We start from the raw sequence: 21249 nt of genomic DNA, 5'->3' as shown, positions 1-21249 counted from the left end.
GCTAATGGATAAGTCTACATACAATCGTGAACAGTGAATTATTAGCAAAATATTATTTTTAATGAGGAATGTGCGGGATAGGATCTCAGATTTATGTTAATTGATATCTTTATCAATTAAAAATAAACATCACATCATTGGCAATCATGTCTGAAAAAATTTAATGAGTGAGAAAATGCAAAGACCGAAGAGATGTGATCACTTGTGCAATTACCAGTCTTACAAGTTCACTGGAAATGCCATATCACATTTGAAAGTTTTTTCCTAAATGATGTGTCTAGTTCACACAACTAATAATTTGAAAAAGCCCTGCAGTCAGGAGGTTAGATTAGGTGTTGACAGTTGTCCTTTGCAGCATCACAGTCAGTGCATCTCTACATCTAATATATTTATTTCCTCCCATTTGTAGAGCTGTACTTGGCAACAAATGAAAGTTTTGGGTTCATGTCATGAGATTACTATGTAAAATATCGCTTGGTTAGGAAACGGCATCAGTAGGTTAAAGCTCAGACTTTTAATATGGCCATCTGCTAAAATATAACATAAGGTAAAACTGTATTAAATTAAAACATGTAATTCATTTGGTATAGTGCATTTCCTCTTGTTAGAAGCACAGAAATGCTGGCAGCCCTCTTGCCCAGAGCAAGGCAACTTAAATGACTCAAAAGTGCAGTCTGCAGCTGTTGCCCCTGATTATGTCATCTGGTGCTACTGGGAAAAGTATGACTGTGTCAGCCTTGTGAGTGCCTTTCAAGCAGCTGTAAGCTCCCCAATCACTCCTTAGCCTCCTTGCTACCTAGCCTTATCACTACCTAGATACTTGCCAAACTTTAAAAACAATGCTGTTAAATACCACAATCCATATACTAGTGAAAAAGGACACTTCTTCTCAGGAATGAAGAAAATACTCAGCTTGCACATTTCCAGTTCTAGGGTGTATCACGAAGGTAGCATACATCTCAAGACTTTTCAAAACCAAATAGTATACTTCCATATTTCCCATGAAAATCTTTTCTGATTCCTTTGAAGAATCACGCCGCTCTGATGTAAAAGTATTTCTTCTTGTCTGCTTTTTGATTTAAATGCCCAGTTATTGGGGGATCTAAATACGCCATTAAATACAAGAGTACAATACAGATGTTGTGTATGTGTAACATGCATACTGAAGGAAACATTTAATAGCCTTTAAGGGTCTTTCAGTCTCTCAGTAGCCCTCTTCAAGCTATCTCTTCTACCTTCAATGCTGCATCTCACTTCAGAATGACAAAAATGGGAAGATATATGGCAGGAAATGCCCACAATACAACTAAACCTAATTAGTATCCCTTTTTATTGCCAAACTACTGAATAAATATTGAAAAGGTACTTCTAGAATATACTTCAAACCAAGACTAAAACTTCAGTGGGTGTCTGATATTAACCTTCAGCCGTCTTAGAAGATTTCTAGGAAGCTAGAAATCCAGGAATTTGCAGCTGGCTATTGCAGTCAACAGTGCAGGGGAGGGCAGGGCAGGGAGGGAAGGGGGAGGAAATTACCTAGCAAGTGGCTCACCTCTTTCATCACTATTTTTGACTGGTATATCATTTGGAACTAAAATAACTCATTTGAATGTACAGAGTTTTACATCTAATATGCATATACAACCATGATGAATCGCATGGCATTTGTTGAGTATCCAGCCATAATGTCTATCTTGAAGGCAGCTCTAAATTACTGTTACTCCAGATCATCCCATGCCTGGACTGTAGGGAAGTACATGCAATCTAAGATAAACATGACGCAAAGATTTAAAGTATCATTGCCCAATGTCTTAAACCGTTCAGGTAACGAATTAAAAGAGTGAAGTCTGTGAGGCACAAGTGAAAGAATGAAACAAACATAGTGCTACCATCTGAACTAAGACTGCTAAATGAAAATTAAATGAAACCAAATTATTACTTTAACATATTGTAAATTTTTCTCTGTATGTTCATACAGAATAAGTTATTAGATCTTACCATTTAAAAATATTGTTCTTGTTTATCATGTGCTGTTGGATAGAACAGGGGAAAGTACTGCAAAGCTTACATAAAATATCCAAGATCGGCTTGAAAGATGGCCATTATTGGTCTTTAAGTTCCTATATTGTTTGACTAATGATGTAAGCACACTTATTTTCCCAATGCTGCAGTTTATGCATTACATAAATGGACATCAGTTTGTCGTGGTTTGAGCCCAGCCGGTAACTCAGAACCACACAGCCGCTCGCTCACTCCCCCCCTTCTTCCTCCCCCTGCTCCCGGAGGGATGGGGAGGAGAATCGGAAGAATGTAACTCCCACAGGTTGAGATAAGAGCAGTCCCGCAACTAAGGTATAATACAAAACCACTACTGCTGCCACCAATGATAATAACGATAAAGGAAATAACAAGGGGAGAGGATACAATTGCTCACCACCCGCCGACCGATACCCAGCCCGACCCGAGCAGTGATCTGGGCCTTCCGGGTTACTCCCCCCGGTTTATATACTGGGCATGACGTGCTGTGGTATGGAATACCCCTTTGGCTAGTTTGGGTCAGGTGTCCTGTCTCTGTTTCCTCCCGGCTTCCCCTCCTCCCTGGCAAAGCATGAGACTGAGAAAGTCCTTGGTCGGAGTAAACATTACTTAGCAACAGCTAAAAACATCAGTGTTATCAGTGCTGTTCCCAGGCTGAAAGTTAAAAAACACGGCACTGCACCAGCTACTAAGAAGGAGAAAAATGACTGCCATAGCTGAACCCAGGACACAGTTTTAGCCCTGCTGTCAGTTCACACTCACAATGTGGGTGCTCTGATGTCAGTTTGCACCCAGAATGACCAGGATTGGTAAGAGCCTTCATTAAAAAACACACAAGAAAATACACAGATTGGCAAGCAAAGTGTGCAGGGTGCTGAGGACAAGAGAGACCTCACAATCAAGAAACTGGGACTGAAAGGAAGCCACCCCAATAGTATGCACACAAATGAGCAAATGCAAACAGGATGGCATGACGGGGAATTGCTCACACTTTTCCTTGGAAATCAGCATGAGCAGAGCCCAGCTGAAGTGCCTGTACACTAATGCACACACAGCATGGGCAATGAACAGGAGGAATCAGAGGTCTCTGCATGCGACTGCAGGGCTACAATCTCTTTGGGATCACAGAGATGATGTGGAATGGCTCACGCAGCTGGCATGCTGCCACAGCTGGATACAGGCACTTTAGGAAAAGAAGACCAGAATGGCAAAGATGGGCAGTTGCCCTTTATGTGACAGAGCAGCAGGGATGCATGGCACCCTTCCCAGAGACAGGTGATGGTCAGCTGAGAGCTCATGGCTTGGGGTGGACCAACAAGAGTGAGGTTGTGATGAGTGTCTGCTACTGTATGTGTTTCAGCTGACCTAATACAAGATAGTAGTTCTCCTGACATATCTTGCCCTGTATATCTCTTTAGATCACACACTATTACTGCTTTGAGTCTCCAGCATTCTTTCAGAATACTGTTAGGCATTAACAACTTGGCTATCATGGAATGGTTTATTTTTGCAAGAAATATAGTTTTCGTCTTGATAATGAATGAAGCAATTGTTGAAATATTTTTTCTTTGAGGAAAAAACCCCTCATTTTCTGAACCTGTACCAATACATCTGAAGTAGCCAGCAAACAAACCGAATTTTTGTTGATTGTTGAAGAAGTCAATGAACAACACAGTCAGCAAAGCCCACCAAATAGAAAGGCTAAAAGGTATGAGGATTTACATGCCGAAAATTATTAACTAGAAGTCTATAAAAAACTTGCACTTAGAAAGGAGAACTAGAAGTATATTTCTTAGGTTAGGTTAAACAACATGGGGTAACTTAACATATAATGTTTACCGTTAATGTTAAGCTTATGACCAAATCTGGAGTGTTAAGTCCACCTGAACCCACTGAAATCTGCATGCCCCTCAGATCTCACAATAAAGTAGATGCTGAGGTTAAGACTGCGTCTATGTGCAGTAAGAATGTAATTAAATTAAACTAGCCCTGGATACTGTAGTTTATCTAACCTCTTTGTGGGGTACTTGAAGGATGCATTATTCTTAATTTGTTCTGCTTCACAATGGCATAATAGACCTTCAAGTTCAACTACGCTCGTTTGCCATTTAGCAAGCTTTTGAATGCTACCTTAAGCACCAAACACAAACAAAACAGCAAATTATCACCATTAAGTTAAATTTGGAGCAATTGTTCTCAACCTGTATTCATTTTGAAATTTGTTGCTTCTGCTGCAGACATGAAGTACTCGAGTGTGTAATTCTAACAATTATTCCAATAGAAGGTGTTTTTTCTCACTACAAGCCTTTGCTTGCTTTAAAAAGATAAAACTTGCAGAGTTCTAAATATTAAGAGACAGATGAAAATGAGCATTGTTATGTATAACCATTGACTTAATTGTCTGTCCCTAACTTCTCCCCAGCTGCGCCTAGCAATAGCTTACAGAATTTCTCCTATGCACCTGAATTTCCCTTTTCCAAAGCAAACTGAAGCTGTAATTTCAGACAGTAAATGTTGGTGTCTAACTCAGAGTTCAAGATCTTAGCCTGCTTTCTGAAAGATGTTGTGCATGTACATTAATAGGCTTCATGTGTGACTTTTATCCTCCCTCCACAGTATATACAAAGACTAATACATGTATTGACACATTTCACGCAGGCAACGAAACTTTTCTTGAAAACAGCCTGAAGCAAAATTTAGTCTTTAAATGTGTTCAAAGAAGAGGAGATGTTACAGGTGCTCTGGAGAAACAATTGAGGAATAAATTGTGACTAAATGCTTAGGCAAGCTAAATGAATACAAAAGACAACTGCAAAGGTGAGCTGGATGTTCAGAGGTTAAGACAGCACTGCACCCTGAAGGCTGGAGAGACCACTCATTTATTATGGTAACCAGTTTTTGATAGCGGAGGTTGTGGATTTCATTCTCTAACCTTCCGATTGCTGAGAGCCACTTTGTTAGCAGCCACAACACCAACAGATCCACTTCCACCTCATTAAATTATCATTAATAATTTAAATTATCATTAATAATTTAATAATTTAATTAATAATTATCATTAAATTATACATTAATCAGTGTAACAGTCTGAACAAAGCAGAGATACTTCCAAATATATCGTAAAGAAATGAAACATGAAAAGACATCTGCTTCCTCGACCACAGATATTTCATGTAAGAAACTTCAGTACTTCTGTCCTGGTTTTTACTTGGTTCACAAAGACCCCTACTGAGCATTTTTCTTAATACTGTACCACATTCTGCCTGCTTCCATCAGGCGTTGACTTGGCATAGCTCTATCTATCATGCCTGATGGCACGAAACTCCATGTGACAAAATGTGCCTGAACAGTCGCTCTGGCATGTTGCAAACAGAGTGATGATGTGTTCAAACCAGTGAAGGATCAACACTAAAGGTTCAGGTGAACTTTAAGTTCAGATGATTCTCCAGAGCTCTTGGAAGTTATAAAACATGATTTTGGTTCTGTGCTCCTTCTTCAGATCCCAGGTCAGCAATATTTCTTTTAAACTGATCTCCAAAATAGTCAAATTCTTACCCTGAAGATATAGAAATCACCTGTAAATGTTTTCTGTGAAATTAAAATAGATTTGCACCTTCACCTCTTTTGTCCACTTTACCTGTTCTAAGCCTTTTATCCTCTTCCCTGAACACGGTTCACTGATACACTCCTCAGCTCTGTGTCCTCAACAGGTACAATATTTTGTGCTGAGCCCAGCTACTGTACTCAGATCCTTAGGGTCTGCCTAGATCACGGATGCATTGTTCAGATGTTGCTGCAGCCATCAACCTCTCACCAATTCAGAGATGTGTATCACAACATTTTGACCTGCCAGAAATGGTCTTAGTCATTTGCCCAGTTTCTGATTCATATTTCTATCATCTTGCCCCTTCTAACTTCCATCACAGCTATCTTCTGCCCCAGCCACATTACCTCTTTGTAATATGGAGGAGCAGGAGCCAAACTCAGGACCCAAAATGAGTCGTGTATTGTATCAACACAGAATAGAGAACTGCCTAGCAATGAATCTAAATGACTGTGTGTTTGTAAAGGCTAGCCAGACAACTAACCCACAGAGAACACACACAATATAATTCTAGTTCTGCCTACAGCAAAATGTCAGTTGCTCTAATTGTGGCACATCCCAGCAAATATTGAAGGTGAGATGATAAATACAGATCAGCTTGACATCAGCTGTCACAAGGAAAACAAATGAACTTACAGTGATGGGAAAGGTGGAGAATACCAATAGCACAAACTGAAGGGAAATAACAGAGTCAGATCTTGCCTAGTTATTTTAATTGATGATTAGACAGAAATACCATGTTTAAAGAGGGGCATATAAGGCACTCTGAAACAACTATAGCATATATCTATCAAGCCTAGAAACCAGTCTCTGAATACAATGATATCTCTTCAGCGTATGCTCTCAGCCTCCAACAGTCACATTGTATGTCATGTAATTAAAATACATGGGAGCTGTGCCTACAACCTTTGTTGTCATTTTAGAAAGCACCAGTTCTTGGTGTCCCAGGCTGTGGTTTCAGTAGCAATATTGGCTTCTCTGATGTTACCCATCCCTGTCTGTGCCTGTCCCTGGTTGTTTACTGCTTAAAACAGTAAACAACCATTCTAACCATGTTAACCTTTCAGTTCTTCCATCAGAACCACTTCTATGCTTCTGCTGAGAGCAGATCTGGGCAATTACTCTCGCATAAAGTTTATTTCGGGAAAAAAGGGGGGGGGGGGGTGGGGAAGAGAGAAAAAAGGAGAGAGAAAAGTGTTTTCAAAGCCAAATCAGTTCACTGCAAGCTTAGTGTGGGTGCACAGACATTTGTGCCAGCACAGCTAAGAGACCTATTCATCACAGCATGATGAACAAGCAATTGAGAATGTTTCTACCTCTTGTGACTGTTGACAAAACCTTGACAATGGAGGGAAAGAGGCTAAAGTTTGTTATTTTTAAAATCTTCCCCTTGCAGACCATGAAATGCCAGCTAACTCACAGAACAGGAGCGGTTGCGGGAACTGGACATGCCAGTGAAGGAGGCAGCTTCAAAAGCCGAGGGAATCCTTAAAACAAAAGCTGCTGAAGTAATTCTTTACTGAAAATTGGAATAAGCACTTTAACTGTGGACCCTTCTCATAGCAGCTGGTCTGGAACCACTTTTCTTACTTTTTATCAAACTTTTCAGCCCATCTTACCCTGTCTTTTCCTCACAATTGTTGAATACTGCCTCAGTCACAAAACAGACACAAAGCAGGTATATCACAGCACTCGAGCTCTGCCTGTTTTCAGTCTGTAGTTTTCAATTTTTCATACAATAAGTGAGTACCCTTTCCTACTAAGATACTTTCAGTTATAAATGCCTCCATTGTAGAGGGTGCTCTGGAGGGAACTGGTTCAGATAATGCAATGCTGAAAGGCAGGGGAACATTTTTCCTAATTGGACTCTTGAGTTTGGAAAATCTTTCTTTACTGGCTGAAGGAAATACTTCAGACTGAATGTCAGGACAAGAGATGATATATAAGAAAGAGAGACAGAATGAATCTAAGGTAGAGCCTAATTTATGACTCTTGAATAAATCTTTTTTGATTGATTGCATTCAGTCTGTTTCTGTGCTCAGTTGAAACTCCCTAAAACAGCAGTTCTGCCTCCTTCATTTACAAAGATTTTAGAAATATGCCTCTCTCTCTTATTTTTGGTGTTCAAATGACTGTAAGCATTTTTCAGTCTAAGAATACTGGTCCATATTAATTCCTGGTTTAATACTTTGGTTTCGTGCCAGACATCATTTTGACCCATTATATATGTAACATCACAAAAGGAGCACTGTAGAAGAAAAGAAGATTTAAAGAGCATAATGAAGACTTGTGGCATTAGCAACAGATAAAAATAGAGAGTTGAAAAAGAGAAAGGAAGGAAAAAGATCTTGAGACTATGTGTAGAGAACTGCAGGGCAATAACAATACTGTTAAAACAGTAAACAACCACTCTAGCTTTCTTTCAAAACACTTAGCAAAAACCTGAGAAAGATGACAAAGCTTAAGAAAAGATGGGATTTCTGCTTTCTTACAGAAAATAATACACACGTGATAGTAGAACTAACATCAAACATAACGTATTTGCGCCTTCTAATTGTTTTGTGTCTTTACTTATGGGAGGTCTGTGCCAGTCCCAAGCTTAACTGGATGCTCCTTAAGTAAGTCTAAGGAAATTACCCCAGAAGTCCCTATTTCTGTGACCACCAGTCTTATAAAAACTCAGAAGTCAGTTGGCACCTGCCTGAAAATTCCCTAGACATCTAAATGACATACCCAGGTGTGCACATGTTCCAGGTTTTTTTTACATTCTGTACAAAGGAGGACTAAATAGTCCAGACAAGTTAACTTGGAAGAGAAAGAACAGCACGGGCAAAGTACATTGACAGAGATTAACTAGTGAATGATATAGTACAGAAAATAAGAAATAATATTGAGTCAGTGTATTTCTTGCATTAAAAGAACAAGAGACCCCTTAAGTGAGAATATTGTGTATGTATCAATCAAATCATAATTCATATAGTTCAGCTGTAGAACTCTCTGTAACAAGATGTTATAAAGGCCAAAAGAGCAAAGAGGTTCAAAACAGGGTTAGGCAAAATCATGGATTATTTTACATTTACTGGTGGCTGTTAAATACAACCTTTAAAATGCAATCTTCCACACTGCCAGAAGTATACCATGGGAGGATCAGTCTCTACTGTTAACCATTATTGGTCTTGATGAAGACAGTATACCAGGTTAAGAGCTCTTCTGTTGGAGGCTGCATTCCTTTTGACTAACTTGATGTGAAGGGAAATACTGGCAGCAAACCCCTTATGATGAGTCAGGTTTCTACTTCTAGGTATATGATCTAAACATTAGATTATATATATATGGACATTTATGTGTGCATATATATATAGTGGGAAACAGTACTGCCTATAGTTGCAGGCATCTTTTAAAATGAGGGGCAAACTACACCAATTTAGGACCCTGAGCATCCTACTTGGCAACACTATGGGGAGATTGGAATTGCAGGAAATATTCTAGTGAAAATTATGCAGATAGCCCATACATACATCACAAAACTTCCTATTTTAAAAACTAAGAGAATTTTAAGATAACTTTTATGAGCCTGATGTGCTTTTCAGGTGACTGCAACTTCGATTTTGCTTTCTGACTGTGCATTTTGGGTTGCCTTCTACATAAAGTTCATTTCCCTAACCTTACTACCACTTTGCTACTTTTTTTTTCCTAATCTTATTTCTCTTCTGGCTGCTGTCTGATGCATGTGTGAAGTTCTTTTAGGGTTTTTTTAATAGTCTTTTGCAGACCAAGGAGAATAATTAAAATCTCTCCTGTTGTCAAACATGGAAAGTTTTTATTTCCTCTTCATATGAGCATTTCTGTCCAAGCCAATCTGGAGTAGCTGAGTAGCTGCTTCGGTGATAATACGCATATAGACATTAAACATAATGTATATATTTAATTGCTTCTATCTACTAGTTTTACACAAATCATACTGCTCACTTTTTTTTTCTGTCTTTTAACCTTGGTGAAACTTCACCAAAATCAACATCTTTATTCTCCAGCTAATTATTCATACACAGATTGTGTATTTGGTGCAAGAACATAGCCAGTGAAAAACTATTAATATTACTGTGTCACACAGTATTATCATTATTTCAGTTCCATAGTAGACACACACTAGTGGACACTGCACATGGCTTTATTATTATTTTACCCTGACCAAAAACTAGCAAGAGATGCTGACTGAACAGAATTATTAAAACTTTCTGTCAAAAATTAAATGGTAGTCAATGTAAACTGAGTTTAACAGTTTCAAGCCTAAATTAAGTGATGCCAAAAGGAGGCTGGACATATGGCAGAAATTTGACTGTTCGGTAGGTCATAAATAATGAGCTGAATTACGTGGTTAAAGAAATCTTAAAGCAGTCAAATTCAAGGTTCTCCATCTGGAAACCAAGAATGCAAGCTATACCTCAAGAATGATTAGAATTGTCTTGGAAAGCAGGGATTCAAAGGAAGACATATGGGTCACTGTAGTTAATTACACCAGCATAGCTGTCAGAGCAATCTGCTGCAAAGAAAGCTGATGTAGCGCTTACGAGCATAACCTGAAGAACATCAAGTAGGAGCAGAGAAAGATTTCTCTCTGATACAGTTTACCAGAGGAAACTACCTCTATTTTGAGCTTTGTGGTCCACATTTGAAGAAGGATGTGGAAAAATACCAGTGAGAGATTCATGAGAAGCAGAGACCAGGATGAGGAGCAGAAAACAAATATTTCATGATGGGGTTTATGAAATCAATTTAGCAAGACAGGAAAACCAATGGCATTCTAGACTCATTCCTGAAAATATAGAAAGAAAATTTTGGATATCTAGTATGCACAGTAGTAGCCAAATTACACTGGTGGTAACTTTGTCTAAAGTTACTGAAGTTTTCTAGGAATTAAACTTGCCCAGTTCTTTTGATACAGACAGACATCAAAGACATATTTCACAGAGATCAATATTTCACAAAGAGGCAGGACTTTATCAAAATGTGTACATTTTGGACTCTGAGCACTAAGCAGTCAGTGACATAGTTATATGATCACTCACTAATGGACATGAAGATATATTCAAGAGCTGAGATGTTGAGAGAATCCATAATTTTTGTATGCTACAGAAAAGACCTAACTAGAAAGCACAGAAGAAAGCAACCACTTCAGAGCGTCTGCTTTGGGAAGTCTGCTGTGCTAGTGGTAAGGCAGAAACCTTACTGAGAAGAAAATTCAAAACACTTTTTAATCCTATTTTTTGCAAAAATCTGTAGGTGTCTAGAACAGCAAAATAAAGATGCAATTGAGTATAAAGGGTGGTGATGGTGTCTCTCATTTGCCTTTTTGCTGCATGCAAGGAAAGTGACAGCACCCAGAAAACTGTGGTTCACATTAGCGAACATTTGCAATGAATACACAGGTATCTAGATGTGACAGGTGAAGTAGAAAAACCCAGTGTCAAACAGAGCACAAACAGAATCAGCTAAATGCAGGCTGGAGAATAAAGAACCTAAAATTATATCAAAGATGTAATTGCACTGAAGTTCTTCTATAATGCTTTATTAAAAAAATGCAATACAGAAGGACCATTTTCAAAGGTGCTCTGCCTGCTATTTACTTCAATAGCACAATAACTAAGGCAGGCAACCTTCCCCCTTCCCTCCACACTGACCTAGAGCTGTCACCTGTCAGTATCCATGTACTTGTAGAGGAAGTTTCTAATGTCAACCCATCTAGCAGTATTCAGGAAATCAGTAAAAACTTATAATCCTTTGCACTAGACTTGTCACACTAAAGTGCTACTCTTAGAAACTTAAACTGAAGGTATGCCTAGCAACCCCTGCCTTGATTAAGCACCAGAGCATCTTCAACATCAATGAGAAGAGAGTGGAACTACAGACACAGAACAAAGAGGTCAAAGTTACATTTTACTCTGTTTAAACATGTGATCACACATCCTTTTTGCAAAAGTACACATATCACATGCATTTGTGCATCTTAGACATGCAGCTGTGACACAAATGTACTGTCTGGCTTTCTAACTATGTATATTTCACAAGCTTCTGATTAACTGCTCTGAATCTGTAGTGCCATAAGCAGCAAAATCATGGCTCTGTGAGTTTACTAATAAAGGAGAAAAATGAATATACTTTATAAATTTAATCTTTTATGTCTTACATCTTTCAAAATCAAAACTTAGCACTCTGAAAGAGGTACTGCAGTCATCAGCAGTGTGCCATCCTGACACTTGAAATATATATACTGATACTGAATCATCAGTGCACTCCATGATATTTTGGAATTTAATACTTTAAAATGTTTCTTCTTAACATCTTCCTGGACTAAATTGCCTACAATAATCTATAAGTATTACTTCACATTTTTTCTAGACAACATATTACTGTTGTTTAAAGGATTGTACTCTCTGATGAGACATGAACACTTTGACAAAATTTTTTGCACAGCAAAGCAGCCACACAGAAGATGAATTTGGGAAACTTTACTATCTTAGACAATCAACTTCGTAATTAGATGTTATCTCAAGAGAAATTTGGAATCCAAAGAACAGCAGGGAACAGAATGATTCCTGCAGAGTCATAACCAGACAGTAGTTCAAGGGATATGCCTCTTGCTAATGGGGCAGCATTGATGTACGTGAAGTTTCCCGAAAGAAAACTCTATTTTAACACCAAACCTACTCACAGAAATAGCACTTATTGGCATTATGTAAGTTATATTACAGAAATGCATCGACACAGATTAGTCTTCCTCTTGATTTTCCATGAGGGTTGAGTTCAAATTGCCTTTGAAAGCCTCCCCCTGTGGCAGGAAACCTTATGTCCAATGCACTACTTAAGTAATGCAAAACAGGCCTGTAGCTGTACTATCTTAGGCTGTGATGCTGTCAGATTTCATAAGGTGAGCAATACCAGGCATTGAAGCGGAGACCTCTTCAAAGAAAAACTAGATAGTGCAGGAGGTGGTGCTGGCGACTCAATAATTGACATGCTTCTCTCTGAGTAATTTGCTGAGCTGAAGACACCATAGCCCAATGTGGTGTTAGGGGTATCGTCTTTCAAATTCAATGTGAATCAAAATCTGTGGGTAGTCCTTCTCCCTAACAGTATAGTTTAAAAAATCTGGGGCCTGTGAAAAGAGAGAAGGAATTAGATACTAACAAGAGCAAAGGAGAACACATGCTTTTTCCAGATTAGGGAACTAATTTCATGGGTCTGTATTCGTCTATATCTGCTGGGACTCCACTTCTGTCCGAAGGCACAGGGATTTCACACAAAATGTAAAATGCGTTTCCTTAAATACAATGATCTGCTGCTACTGGTAGCCATCCTGTAGTGGAACCACTATATTTCTATTCAAGCTGGTTTTAGACATGTCTTTTACAATAACAGTACAGTTTATGTTGGAGATTGGGTCGCACATAATCAACTTATATTGCTTCTCAAGGATGTTTGCCCATTCTTGGGGTAAAACATTTTTCCTACTCTTTTTGTTGTGAATATAATCTGGCTTGTTAGGAGTAAAATATTACAAAAATTTATACTCTGAAAAGGCTCGTGATCCAGACAATTTTCAACATAATAGTTTCACAGATTCCAGCTGTAACAGCCCCTGCAGAATGGACATTGCAGACAATAGCTTGGAAGCATAGCAAACCCTGGTGGCATGCATAAAAGATCATTGCTAAAAAATGTTCATGACTTAGATGTCATCAAGCCTTTCCTACTAACTGAAGCGAGAAACTGATCCTCGTTTGCTCCTCATATTCACTCAATTGATCATCTACAATGAACAATGACACAGCTCACAGCCTAGATGGGAAAACAATACCTTTTCATTTCCTTTACAAAGTCCACCATGCTGTCCAGAAACCTTGAGATCCAGAGATCTCAAGCAGCCAGCAAATGCAAAGCATTGCAGATAGGTAGTTAGAAAGTGAAAAGATAAAGAAAGCCCCAGTGTTCTTATATGCAGCACACATATCACCTTTCAGTACTTGATACATTTTTAATAAATAGTTTATAGTATGTTCCTGACATCATAGCAGCTGGGTTAGCACAGAATACTAGAGACAGCAGAAAGGAAAGAGCTTCACCTACTGAGAAAGATCCATGTCCAATGACCCTTGGTCTTACTTATATCATCAGCCTTCAGACTGGAGCCATTTTTAATGAGGTTTCAACGATCTGTCATTAGGAATTCATTAGCATATACTCATGGATAATGCATTCATCTACTAAAGGCATATGTAAATATCACCAATGTTTTCCTAAATGGTCTACTGTTGTTTTAGCTAAAGGTGGTTAGCACTTCAAAGCAATGAGGAGTCCAGCTTTTGGAAGATTTATAATAAAGTCTTTCCTTTTTAACTTCCTCTAGTGTGCTTTTCCTGAACCACAAACAATCCATATGAATGAAACAGCAGTGAAAGATGAACTAAAAATTGCTATGGAATTATCAGCCTGTGGGGTTCTTTTTGCCATTTCCCTTCTTTGCATATGGGTCCCAACTGTGTATTGAGCAGAAAATTATTCCTACCTAGAGAGCTAGGCTTATCAGCCTTCTAAATTGCTCCTTATAACAGTTTGTTTTCTTTCCTCTACCCTCATGAGAGCCTAACAAGCCATGCACTCTCATCACATGGTGATTACAATTAGTGTATAATACTGGCAATGCAGTATGAGTAATGCATTGTATTTTGTGCTAAACAAATCTTCTATTGAAACCTAGGAGAAAAATGCTATCCTAAATATTAAAAATAAGCAAAATCTTTGTAGATTAATTGATAGCAGTTTAGGTCCTTTCCTGCAGTTGGCTAATTCACTCCTGATTCTTGTCTTGTGAAAGGCACAGTCTCTTTCATTCAACAATTTTTAATTTGACACAGTGATGTTTCTGGTTTTCATGGACTTGCACTTTATTGGAAACACAAGGAAACAAATTCTGTCTGAATGATAAAGAGGTGGAAACAATACCAATGAAGTATTCAATCTGAAAGCACATTTTGCAAATTTCCCCTCAATACCAAGATTTGGAACAGGGATGAGTTTTATGTCTTTTGAATTGCTCTTTGAGCACTGCTGCTTCTGGACTACACATGCTTGTGCCAGTGATCTGGGTATTTATGCATCTTGTGCTTCTTACAGTAGAATTTTTATAGTCATTCCTTAATTTCCATTTGCCCTCCTCTCTGTAACAGTTGAGAGGACGTGGGCTTTGCGTTATGTGGTATTTCTTAAACTTTGAAAGAGAGGAAAGGTAGAAGCAATTTGAAATTATGTCTTTAGCATTTTTATCAGTATATACTTCTGATGCAAATATTTACAAGTCAAATGTATTCTTGTGCTAATGCTTTCCTTGTGCTGTAACTGGGAAATGGTCCCCGCATCAAAGTATGACCTGTCAATATACTCTCCAGATACTAAGATAAAAAATGTTTTGTATTCACCCCATTTAAATCAACCAATCTCCAATACTCGGGGCTTAAGTCTCATTTACATTAAAAACATAAATATAACTTTGGCAAATTCAGGTCCACAGACGCTTCCAGAGAAACCTAAACATAACAATGTAAATGAAAGAAAGATTAGGCCTTCCATTAACAATTAAAAACAATTAATTATTAAATTTAATAGGAAAGGTGCCAGTCAGCGATGATTTTTATTTATCTGTTCAATTTATTAATACATTAGAAGAGCAAAAATAGTATTTTCTTTCCAGTAAACCTATCCACTTGACAAATATTTTATAGCACTGGTTGACTACTCAGCATGCCTGCCTTTTGTTAACATCATTGACAAAGGAATAGACACACGTCTGGGGTACCCAACTGTGTATTATCTACACTACAAATCACCCGTCTTCACTTGTTAGCTCCTGCATTGAAACACACAAGGGAGCTCAGGTGTTCATAGCACCAAGGCATGAATTCTTAAAACTGTTTTTTCTTAAACTGACTGGTGAACTGTCATGGGTGAATGGGAAAGCAAAAGTAAGAACTGGTGCATTTGAAACAAAAGTTGACACTTCTATAAAAACAGAGATTGAAAGCCTAGCCACAGTGCTGTTTTTCTGTATCTATCTGGAATCACAGAGAAGGCAGAATGTGAGCTGACATCTTCACTTCATTTACGCTGAAGGGCAGAACACAACCTCCTCTAATACTGACATTTTTTTTGATTCCATCATCTTGGGGAAGTTCTGCAGGACCTTTGATGTATCTCTATCTACAAATGTATTTTGGGCTCCATTTTTTAAATATGGTGCATCGAAAATCATCCTGTTACTGGAGTTACTTCCATCTTCAGAATTCAAGAACAGTTGAAAAGTGCAATATTAATTTCCTCTGTCACTGATTTACAACAATGTGCATCTTTTTTGACTAGTGTACACAGTAGTTAAAGAATAAAGGGCTCATGATCATCTTAAAAGCCTTGATTTCACATGTGACATTCAAATGTACAGGTTAGGTTTACTGAATTAATCAAATTACTTGTTAAGGCAAATGCCTTCTGGTGAAGCAGAAAGCTACAAATCCCATATCCTATCATTCCTCAAATAATTGTAAATGGTCAATAATAATAAAGCTCCTGTCACTCCCCATAGTTAATCAATGATTAAATCAGATAAAACTGAAAAACATACACCATAAGTGCATTTGATGCTATCCCATTTGCAATTGAGAAGTTACAGAGAACTTTTGTCAAGCATCTTTGTAATCTTCATAATCAGAATTTTTTCTATCGAAGTCAATGACAATAGAATCAAGTCCAGTATATTTAAAAAATAACATCATACTTAATGTGCTGAAAACAGAAGATAGATGTCAGCTCACAGTATACACCTGATAACTTGGAGATCACGTATTTAACTTAACAAATAAAAGAATTTCTCTAAGGTCCTGTATATAGCACAGATGTAAAGCAATTCTATTTTCCTGTGAAATTCAAGTGACTTTTCCCTGGGCTGCAATGGAAACTGAGAGAAAGCTTATGGCATAGCCCCAGCAAATTGATTCTGATTTCTCTACCTGTGCAGAGCAGCTCTTAGAAACACAGCTATAGGCTCTTCTACATAAAGGCCATGCAAGGAAATTCACACCACTTTGTGGAATATCCTATTAGCTTGAACCATTCTTCATCTGAGGTTTTCCTGGATGTCATCTAAAAGGCAACACTAAAAAAACAAAACACTGCTGAAGCCTTCCACATCACTCACATGCTTAAACTTAAGTATCTGCCTAACAGCTTCATTAGAGGGAAGCCGAAAGAATAAAGTTCTTTATTATCGCTGATGTTCTTCCACACAGATACAGAAAAAAATAAAAAAGAAGCAAGCAGAAAGTAATCATCAACATATAACCATAAAAATCTGGGAAGATAAATTCAGAGCAGTTTGGGGTTTGTGTTTTGTTTTGTTTTTTTCTTTAATTCATAGTTTGATTCTTAAAATATTTCAGTTGGTTTCTGCCTTTCTACCTCTAACAGTTCAGTTAGTTAAAGTTTCTGTTTCTTTGTTCCCTTGTTTCCAAGAAAGTCTTTAAACTGGTATCCAACTGTCGTCTGTCGTGAGTTTACATTTTCACACAAACTCACCCATAAGCATCCTTTGTTTGCAAGCTGCAAATCCATTGTCTTGTATATGGATTGGAATCACATGCTGTACCTTTGCACAGAACAGCAAAGAGACAGTGGGTACCTCACATGCAGTTCTTCAAAGCTTTCCCTGTGCTTTTCAATACATATCTATAGGCCTCATTTATTGGACAGTATTCAAATCCTCCTTGTGGACCAAATCACTCCTTTTCTCAGGGGCTTTTCAGTCAGGGCCTCAGTACTCTAGAATCTGAATACTTTCCAAATCTTAATTAATGTATTGTTGCACAATTCTGTGAGAAAAGAGGATTATACTCTCCAATTAACAAATGGGCAAGAGAGAAAATGTAAGGTAAAAGCATCCATTACATCATATACCTATTCTAACATACCAATATCTGATTTTCCCACAGTCTTGAACCTTAAACAGCAGCATATCTTTTTAAGGTAGAAGCCCCTTGGATTTAGATATAGCTGAGAGTACAAGACAGAATGTTTTCAAAACAAACATAACGTGTACTAGAAAATGAAAATTAATATTTGAGAATTTTGGTTTAATTGGCTCACTCGCCATTGCAAAAATTCATAGATAGATGGAACTTATTTTTCTCATGGCAATATATTAATTTGTTTCAACTGTGAAGATTTCCTTTCTGTTCCACTGGATTTCTCCTTCAGTCATGGCAAATCTACCCATTTCTACAGTAAATCAGTCAGACGTTATACAGACAACAGCTCCTTTCACTTCATGAACTTTACTAAGCTTCAGAGAATCTTCATCCAGCGAGGTAGGAGGAAAGTATTAATTATGAAGTCAATTGATGGTGATACAAAGTGTGTGATATACATAAAAGTTTGGACATCAGAGGAGCTCTGTATGTGATATACACTGTACTGGCATAGATTTTCATTTCAAATCCATCAAAAGGTGTCTCATAAGCACTAAAGATTGATTTTCAAGATAGTCAATGCTCATAAGTAATCCTGTCACAAGACTTCATCAGAGAAATGCCATTAAATGACATTATCGTACACTTAGGCAATACAGGTCAAGTGTAAAGGTTGTAGCTTATTACAATCTAATTTTTTTATTTCATTGTTGTCTGGCTGCACAGGTTTCAGTGTCTAAACAGATAGGAAGATAGGTGGGGCAAAGGTTATACAGTAAGATTTTGTCTATTAATTCCCTAGATAAATTAGAAACAGAAATTGCTGGCAGTAAATATGTGGGGATTGTATGAATTAATTGCTCAGAATTGCTATTGCATGTTGATTTTTTCTGGGCAGAAAGGTTTTCTCTTTGTTTAGGAGCCATGAAGAGGAGGCAACGACTGTCCTCTCACCAAAGAGAAAAGGCTCATTGATGTAGGAACAGCACAAAATGATAAACCAGGACAAAATTCAGGACAGTGGCAAATCTGGGGGCTACATATAAGCTGTGTTATGTTAGATGTACTGTTATAAATTACATCCTCAGAATACTAAAATTCTCAGATTGTAAGAAAAAAAGGAAAGATATTCTAATCTTACATAGCTGGAAAATGGCCACCAAAGAAAGTATTACTACACATTCTGGCTAACTCTTATAACTCAGACAGCATCTGGCACAAGAACTCCACAAAACTGAGGTTTCATTTAATTTCTTGGTCTTTTTTCTTTTTTTTTTTTTTTTTCATTTGTTCTTATTTTTGTGATTTTTTTTTTTTTTTTAAATAAACTATGACTGAAACATAGTAAAAATTGGAAAACGGGTGGAAAATTTCATTTCTTACTTTCATACTGGTAACTTTGTCACAAACCTGATATTTTTCTTGGGTTGAATCATTACAAAAAACACAGTCTCTATGGCCATTATCAGATGGTATTCCAAAGTTAGTTCATTTGAATTATGAAAATTATTTGCATATTAAAACAAAAACAAATGATGTTGTTTTTCTCTGATGTATTGTTTCACTGTTTTATAAACAACATAATTCTCATTAGACTGACAGGGTGGGAAGGATTTGTATATTTATACTCTATGTGGTACAGGTACCTATACTGTGAATGCATACAGTTCAGTAATCTGTGTCTACTGACCTTGTCATTCTGATTCCACTGAGAAAGCGGGAACTGTATTTTCACATCTTTTATTTACTCACAGGCTGAAATTAGTTCTATGGCCTATGGGCTCCCTGAAGCTACTTCTGAGATTCACTGAATTGCTTTTGCTGTGTTATGGCACATTAGAAATGAAGTAACTGCCAACAGCAGTTGCTTTCTGACCGATACTGCAGGCCAGAGATACTTATATTAAAACATGTTTCAAGAGGTGTCTTCAGAATAAAATGAGTATAACAATGTTTAACTAGCCATTATGGATGAGAGCAAACTGCACTTGAGTTGTATTTAATTCTGAGCCCAGGAGAAGGTTCCAAGTTAGGATTAAAAGCGTTTTTATTAACTGTGTTGACATTATTTGCCTGCATCTTAGTGGAAGATTAAACTACTTCAGCCTGAAGCAATTTTGAGCCATACTTGAATAAAAATGTAATTTACAGCTGCTCTTCAGAGTTCACTTTAAAATCAAAGTGATCAAAAATGTTGCAAATTAGAGCATACCAATCCTACACTTTAAAATCAAAGTGATCAAAAATGTTGCAAATTAGAGCATACCAATCCTACACTTTAAAATCAAAGTGATCAAAAATGTTGCAAATTAGAGCATACCAATCCTACGGGATCCAAGATTGCTCCTAAACTCTCAGCCAAGGTGCACACTCGGCCACATCCTAGCTCTGTGTTAGGGTGAGACTTGAGCATGAAAGCCAGAAAGGGAAACACAGCTGAACAGTCTCCCAAGCTGGACAGCCATGCAATTAGTGTTACAGGCCCACATACCTCTCTGCACACAACTGCAGAAAAGTATCCTAAATAAAACCTCTCAACAGTAGTAAATCAGTAAAATATTTAAATATTTGCTTAGAGACAAGTAAAGGCTGCACGAAAAGGCTTTTCCAGATCAAGAATTACATTTGTATTTACAAAAATTTGTCAAATCTGCACTAACGAAAGTGTTTTGACTTTTTCATTGTCATGGGCTTTCCAACATCATGTGGTTGCCCATTTACATGACAGGATGGTGCATTTCTTATCTTTTTTGTATCAGCTTATAGTAAGTATTCATTTAAACTTTTCATGTTGCTATGTTGTAAGCATGCTTGTAGCAGTAATAATTATAAAAAAGCTATTATTTGGTTAAATTCGTGTTTAGCACTCTGGAGCTCCTCGTATCTTCTGTGCACATACATATAATTAAAATACCATAGGGTGCATCCACTATTTTTAATAAGCATTTCTATAAGCATTCATACAGCATACAAGGCACTAGGCAAACATTAAGTGATCTTCACCCCTTTCCAACATTACATTCACTCTAACCAACATTTTCACAAGTCAGAGAGCACCAAGAAAATGTACTGATATCCAAGGCCACAATCTTTGGAGCCAGATACTTTTCTGCTTGTGCCCACACTTGCAGTGACTATGCCAGGCTGACACTATATGTTCTGAACACTTTGAAGTCACATATTAGCAAAATATTCCATGTTACTTCAAATAGAGAAAAACAAAACAGCTTTGTTGAATCAGTGTGGCCATTTTCCAACATTAATAAAATTCTCATTTCTGTAACACATAACCCTGAGCCACATAGTCCCTTAAGTTCCAAATTATTTCATGACAAATTTGACATACTGAGTTTTATAGGCCTAACACAATTTTAAACACAAAAGAAATAACAGTGCACCATGCACTGTGATCATTTTTAGAAACACTTAACACAACCACAGCTGTTTAACTCTTGTCCAGCTTGCAAAAAACTTAATTTTTCAAATTTAATCCAACAATCATGGAAAATATCAATAGACAGTAATATTAATAAATGCATTATGTTAGTATATAATACATTTATGTCACAATTGCTTCTCAGTGATAGTAAATCCACCAAC

The sequence above is a fragment of the Strigops habroptila genome, chromosome 7 (assembly GCF_004027225.2).
Source record: "Strigops habroptila isolate Jane chromosome 7, bStrHab1.2.pri, whole genome shotgun sequence".
NCBI classification, from domain to species: domain Eukaryota; kingdom Metazoa; phylum Chordata; class Aves; order Psittaciformes; family Psittacidae; genus Strigops; species Strigops habroptila.
Note: the sequence above shows the minus strand (reverse complement) of the source record.